This window comes from Balaenoptera musculus, chromosome 11 (assembly GCF_009873245.2).
Source record: "Balaenoptera musculus isolate JJ_BM4_2016_0621 chromosome 11, mBalMus1.pri.v3, whole genome shotgun sequence".
Taxonomy (NCBI): Eukaryota; Metazoa; Chordata; class Mammalia; order Artiodactyla; family Balaenopteridae; genus Balaenoptera; species Balaenoptera musculus.
Genome location: NC_045795.1, coordinates 97,897,467 through 97,904,607, shown reverse-complemented (window position 1 = coordinate 97,904,607; position 7,141 = coordinate 97,897,467). Strand labels below are relative to the sequence as shown.

The 7,141-nt window shown below is 52.7% G+C and overlaps 1 long non-coding RNA gene across 1 annotated transcript; it reads right to left on the bottom strand.

Moving 5' to 3' along the window:
* Positions 1-903: 903 nt before the first annotated feature.
* On the bottom strand, positions 904-2,416 carry LOC118903128. Its single transcript, XR_005021724.1, has 3 exons — positions 2,301-2,416; positions 2,009-2,115; positions 904-1,046 (listed from the first exon to the last, which is right to left on the bottom strand). It is a non-coding gene; the product is annotated as an uncharacterized LOC118903128 (long non-coding RNA).
* Between the last annotated feature and the right edge of the window lie 4,725 nt (positions 2,417-7,141).

Sequence of the window (7,141 nt, the reverse complement as noted above, 5' to 3'; positions counted from 1 at the left end):
TGTTATTTAAAAAGTCATCACCATACCTAAAGTTATATAGATTTTCTCCTACATTATCTTCTACAAGTTTTCTCATTTTGCATTTTATATTTAGGTATATTTAGGGTCTATGATCCATTGTGAGTTAATTTTTGTGAAGGGTATAATGTCTGTGTCTGGATTCATTTTTTCGCATGTGGACGTATAGTTGTCCCAGCACCATTTGTTGAAGAGACTATCATTGCTCTATTTCATTTCCTTTGCTCCTTTATCAAGGATCAGTTGATTCTATTTATCAGGATCTATTTCTCAGCCCTCCATTCTGTTCCATTGACCTATCTGTCTGTTCTTTCACCAATAGCACACTGTCTTGATTACTCTAACTTTATAGGAAGTCTTGAAGTCAAGTAGTGTCTGTCCTCCAACTTTGCTCTTCTTCAATACTGAATTGTGTTCAAGGTCATACAGCTAGTGAACAGTGATGGCAACTCAAGTCTTGGACTCCTAGTCCAGCATAGAAGAGTGGAGGAGACAAGGCTGAGAAAAACAACTAAAGTGAGATCATAGGGGGCCTTGAGCACCAGACTGAGGCACGAGGACCTTTTCCTGATGGCACTGGGGAGCCAAGGAAAGTTCTTGAGCAGGGGACTTACTGGGAAGCCTTGGGAAGATTAATCTGGTGATGGTGTGTGGTGTGGGTTGGATGGAGAGTCAGGGGGACCAAGAGGCATTTAGGAGGTGGCTGCAGTTATCCAGGGAGGAATGATGACACCATGAGGAGAAAGCCTAAGGACAATCCCTGCACAAAGAACCCCCAACTGTCCACTGGGAGGGCCACATGGACGTCTCTTGGTGTCCACTCCCAAGGCCACTCCATATACTATGGTGCATGTCATATCGTGGAGCTGGACTTACCTTTGGCTCTAGAGATGCGCACGTGACCCAGGCCTGGCCAATCAGGGTAAATTCGTCATCGCCACTTGAGTGATTGGTTCAGGGAGGAGCACATGACCAAAGCTGGCCCAATCAGAATGAATCCCAGACCTCTGTTGATGAAGAGTGCCTGCCTAAAATCAAGGCCAAAATAGAGGCAAATGTAGTCAAGGAGTAGTGAGAGTGAAACTCAGTCATAATGAGTCCTATTGATATCATCTGAGCCCCTGGATCCAGCAACGCCTGAAGCCCCATTGGGACTTTTTTTTTATATGACCCAATAAGCCCCCTCCCCTAGACAATGTTTAGTGTAAGCCAGTATGCATTGGGATTCTTTTGCTTGCAACCTAAAGTGTCCTGACCAACACACCAGTAACCTAGATCAGGAGTCAGCAATCTATAGCCCATGGGCCAACATCCGCCTACCACCTGTTTTTATAAATAAAGTTTGCTTGGGAACACAGCCATGCCCATTTACTTACATATTGTCTATGGCTGTTCTTGCACTGCAAGGCAAGTTGAGTAGTTGTGACAGAGACCCTACAGCCCACAAAGCCTCGTATGTTTTTTATATGGTCGTTTACAAAAACATACATCAATGCCTGACCTAGATCAATCTCTCTCACCTCCTATTAAGGTGGAAACTGGGGCCCAGAGAAGGGCTGGCCTAACATTGGGGCAGAGCCAGGCCTAGAACCCAGGTTTTCTGACGCCCAGGCTAGAGTCCTTGTCCCCAGACACTGCCCCAAAGTGTTCTGTGTCCTTCTGGAGGGTGTTTGATTCACTTGACAGGTGAATTCCCCTCATGGGCCCAGACAGAATCCTCCTCTGCAGCCTCCCTGTGGTGTTCCTGGGAGCCGCGGGGAGCGCGGGAAACTGAATTCCATAAATAACCGAACCTGACAGTCCAGCCCCCCTCCCCTAGCGACCTGCTCACTGGAGCTGGAGCAGACATGGAGGACAGTTGTCCCGATAGGGACCCCATCCAAATCCCGCAGATGCTCTCCTGGCCACGGGACCCAGGACCAGAGGAAGGTCCACTTGCAAAATGCTTGTACATCATCCAAATAAGACGAGGCAGGGGTTTGAGACTCACCCATCGTAAGGGGGCTGAGAGGTGATTTGGGTCACATGGGGTAGGGCTGGGAGGGCTCAGAGGCACGAGGAATGTGCAGTCAGAGAAGGTTCTCTGGAGTAGGCAGTCTGGAGCATTCAAGGACAAAATTAAAAACGTTCAGGAAACCCTTTGCTACCTCTCTGAACCCTTCCCCTCCCCCAGCTGTCTACACTCCAGCCACATGAGCATGACCCAAACATGCCAAACCCACTCCTGCCTCAGGGCCTTTGTACTTGCTGTTCCCTCAGCCAGGAGATCCCGACTCTCAGACCTTCGCGTTGCGGGTTTCTTCCCATCATTCGGGCCTCAGCATACTTGTCACCACCTCTGAGAAGCCTTCCCTCGCCGCCTATCTTAAAGCTGCCGGCCGAGCCTAGGCGGTCTCCCTCTCATCCTCCTTTCTTGTTTTCTTGTATCTCTGGCCTCTAGAACAGTCCCTGGCCTGGGGCAGGGGGAGATCAATAACATCTGTTAAGTGAGTGACCGGGGAAGCACCATGTGCCCCCGGGTACTTACAGTTCAGTGGGGGAGACACAAATCCCCTGTGGTGTGAGAGGCTCCACGAAGGGAAGGGGAGGGGAGGGCAGCTTGGAGACGGGATCTGCCATGGCCTTGGGGGGCAGGGAAGACTTCCGCGAGGAGGGCAGGGTGGGCAGAAGTGAGCTGGGAAAGTGTGAAGGAGACTGGTGGAGGGAAAGCAAAGCATCAGAGGTGAAGGAGCGTGGTTGAGGAACTCAACGCAAGAGCGGAGGGGAGGTGGGGCTGTGAGGCCGGACAGGGGGGCGAGGCCCAAGGCCAGGGCCAGCTGCGGCGTGTTAGGGAGGCTGGACTTCATTCCAAGCCAGGACGGTGGTTGAGCAGGGACATGACAAAAGCAGCCCTGGCTTGAGAGGCTCATTTCAAGGAACTGTTGGAATCAGAAGGCAGGACCAAGGGGGGAAGGTCTCTCTCCTGGGAATGGGTAGGGTGGTCACCAGAGAAGAAGATGGGGTGACCTGGACCCTCTGTTCCTCCGCCTCCCCCAGCATCCACATCCAGGGCTGCTGTCCTGCCACAGCCCAGGCCTGGCCCCTCCAGGCTGCTAGTTGGGCAGCTTCCTGGAAGAGGTAACCTGGAGCAGCCCTGGGCCCATTCGAACAGGGAGACTTTAGCCCAAGACTTGGTTTTGCTACCAGTGGGCTGTGTGAACGTGTGCACCTCTCTGTGCCTCAGTTTCCTTATCTGTCGAACAGGGAGAAGAGCAGCCCCAACATCTTGGGTCTAAATGGGATAGTGCATGTCAAGCGCTTAGCACAGAGCCTCACACAGGATCAGCACCCGGAGAAGGTGACTATTAGGGACTGGCTTGTTCTGGCTGGAGGTTCCCGTAGGGGGAGGAGGGGTGAGCTGGGAGTAGGGGAGGGTTGCTGGAGGTTTGGGGGTGTCTAAGGCATTTTGGAGACCCCCAAATCCCTTCTGGAAGAGCCTTATCTTTGGGGATCGCTCAGGGCTGGGTCTGTCCCACCTGGGCCCCCATCCCCCAGGGCAGCTCTGAGAGAGTCAGTCCTGGGACTGGAAGGGGTCCTCAGTCTCTGGAGCTGGTAGCTGAGGACAGAATCCCTGCCTGCTGTCCTGTCACCATTCCTCTGCAGCCACAGTGCGCAGGCCAGGTGGAGAAAGCCCAGCTGCCGTGTGGAGGGTGACAGATGGCCACAAATGAGGGGTGAATGAACCTGCTAAATCATCAGCTGGGAAATTGAGCATCTCACCTCCCATCTGTGAGAGCTTCTTCCCTGTAGAAGGGAGCGTATGTTCGGGTGTGAGTGTGGGGGGCGTTTGCTGTACATACAGATGGACTCAGTGCCATGGCTAGGGCGTGTGGCATACACGTGCACACATGTGTACACATGCTTGCACACATGCTTGCACACACACATATGCGCACGCATAATTTGCACACACATGCTCACACCCCCGACTCACATTCTTCCCAACACATGTGCACTCCCATTTGTCCATTCACCTACAGGCTCCTGTGCACACCACTTACAGACTTGTTTTACATCCAGAAACACCTACCTACACCTGTCCACACCCAGAGCACAAGGTATCCCAAAAGGTAGATTTGTGCAGCTGCACTTTCTCACACTAACCAAGACCCACTGAGACGCACAGTTTCTCACACTGCTGAATCAGAGTGGGGTACGCTGGCTCCAGTTCAGGGGTGCCTCCTGGCTCTCCCTGAGGGAGAGGCCACTTCCCATGAGGACAGACTCAGTCACATGACCAGCTCCAGCCCCTGAAATTGGAGGGGAAGAGCTGTGTGTCCCTCTGGTGGGAGCCTCCAGAGCCAGCTTCCAGGTCCTCCAGGCTCTCTTTTCCCTCTGCTGTGGTGACCTGTGGCACTCCGGGTAGAGGCTGCCCATTTACTCTGGGTCCCAGGGTGTTGCTGACAGGGAGCAGAGCCATAGGTGACCCTCAAAGTAATGTAGATGCTGAGAAGTAAATCTACACTGCTGTGAGCTATTGTGCTCTGGGGACCACTTGTTACTGCAGCATGGCACAGCCTTGGCTGAGAGAGACAACACACACACATACACACACACCCACTGTGAGATCATATAAAAAATATATATACTGATCTCTGCCCCCAGTTCCTGGCACAATGCTCCTGAAACCCTTAGAATTTCCTGAATAATAGGAGTGATTTTTTCTAATGACGTGACACTTGGTGGGCTCCTGGATGGCTTCAGGATGGGGGCTGGTCCCCAGAAAGACCCAGCCACGATTAGAAGCTTGGAACTTTCAGCCTCGCCCCTCATCCTCCTGGAAGAGAAGAGGGGCTGGAGATTGAGTTAATGATTGGCCGTGCCTCTATGACGAAGCCCCATAAAAACCTCAGAGTATGGGGTTCCTAGAGCTTCTGGTTGGTGCACGTATCCACATGTTGGTGGTGCACTCCAACTCCACAGAGATAGAAGCTCCTCTACTTGAGACACTTCTGGACCATTCCGTACATACTTCTTCATCTGGCTGTTCACCCGCATCCGTTGTTATGCAATAAACTGGTAACCTAAGTAAGTGTTTCCCTGAGTTCTATGAGCCATTCTAGCAAATTATCAAACCCAACGAGGGGGTTATGGGGACCCTGACTTATATCTGGTTGGTCAGAAGTGCAGGCGATAACTCCGGACATGTGACTGATGTCTGAAGTGGGGGAAATCTTGTGGGACTGAGCCCTCAGCATGTGGAATCTGACGCTAACTCCAGGGAGACAGCGTCAGAACTAAGTTGAATTGTAGGACACCCAGCTGGGGTCACAGAATTGCTTGATGTGTGGAAAACCCACATGTCTGGTGTCAAAAGTGTTGTGCGTGTGGTCGTAGTGTGAGAGCAAAGGAGGGACACAAGGGGCAGCATCTTTTCTTATGTACACACACACTCACATTCCTGCAGGGTTCACACACACACACACACACACCACACTCCCTGGGCTCACACACTCTCCACAGCACACTCCAGGCTCGTCTGACAAGCAGGGCGTCCAACCTCTGGTCAGGAACAGGGAAAGCAGCGGGAACAGGGTGAGGTGGGAACAGAAGTGTGGTTCGGTGATGGAGCTGTGGTTGAATTATTTCCTTAGGGGATTTTCTGTTGTCAAAAGATGCAGAACTCAAGTGAGGCTGAGTGGGCAAGTTTCTGAGGGTCAGGGAGCACTTCCTGGGGAGTCCGGAGTCAGGAAACTTGGCTTTGGGCCTCATGTGGCCATGTGACCTTCTCTGGTCTGCACCTCCCTGGGGACAGGAATTGCTTTGAATCCAGGAAGGGAGGCTGGTTGAATCCAAATAATAATAAACAGCCCACAGCAGCCTTCCCCCGGCACTAAGCCAGGCTCTTCCTGAGTGTCCACTCTTGGAATCCTCACAGCAGCCCTCTGAGATCTCAGGTTCCATGGATTAAAGTCCCCTTGACAGACATCTGTGGGTGGCTCCCAGCCTGCAAAGCCCAGTGCTGGGTGTGGGTGTGGGTGATGCCATGACGACCCCCTGCCCATAGACACAGCTGATCGCAGCCCACGGCAGGAGAGTCAGGCATGATGTTGGGATGGAGTGATGTGGGGGTCCCCGGGGCGAGTGGCCACATCTTGGGGAGCTCTGGCAGGGCTAATTGAGCAGGGCCTTCAGATGCTGGTGAGAACATGAGTTTTGGTGACAGAAAGACCTGTATTCAAGTCTCAACTCCTTTGCTTCCTGGCCATGGAACCTTGGGTAAAGGACTTAGCCTGACTGGGCCTCAGTTTCCTCATCTGTGAAGTAGATACAATCATTGCTATAATCATCGCTGGGTTGTTATCGTGAGGATGAAATGAGAAGATGCTCAGAGCAGCCCCAGGCAGGACCAGTCTGTGCCTCTTTGCATAAAGGCCCATTTCTGATGTTCCTTCCTCCAGGAAGCCTTCCTTGATCTCTTTTTCCTCCGAGCTCATGGAGCAGTTTGTACCTGATTAAAACACCTGTTCCCACTGGACATGAATTAGAGTTCACTGAGTCATGAATTTGTTCCACATTTTATCAAGCACGTCTCCCTGTATCAGGAGCAGGGCTGGGGGCTAGGGTGTGGAGTTGAATAAGAGATCGCTGCCCTCCCCAAATGCCCCACCCATGTGCCTGTAGTCAGGCTTAGGGCCGTGGCCCTGCTGTGTCGTTTCCCACTGCTTGTGGGGCTCAGTGACTGGCACACAGGTCTGCATCAGGGGCCAGGAGACAGAAGAGTGGGGTGGGAAGGGCTCAGGCCTGGAGTCAAGTCCAAGCTCTGTTTCTTTCTTGCTCTGTGACCGTGGGCAAGTCCCTGCACCTCCCTGAGGCTTAGTGTCTCCGTCTGTGAAATGGTAGCGACTGGGCCTGATTGTCTCTAAGTGCCCCTGGGCGCTGGCCCTGCAGAGTTACTGAGCATGAGCTTGTCCTCGCATGGGAGTATGATGGGTGGCCCAGAGCCAACCCCAGGCTCACCCCCTCCAGGCCCCAAGTGCATCCTGCAGGGGAAGCAAGGGAGGGTTAAGGCCGAGCTCTCAGGAGGCCGCTCTTTATTTGGAGTGGCTTGAATTAGCATCTGCAGGCCTATCAGAGTCCGGGT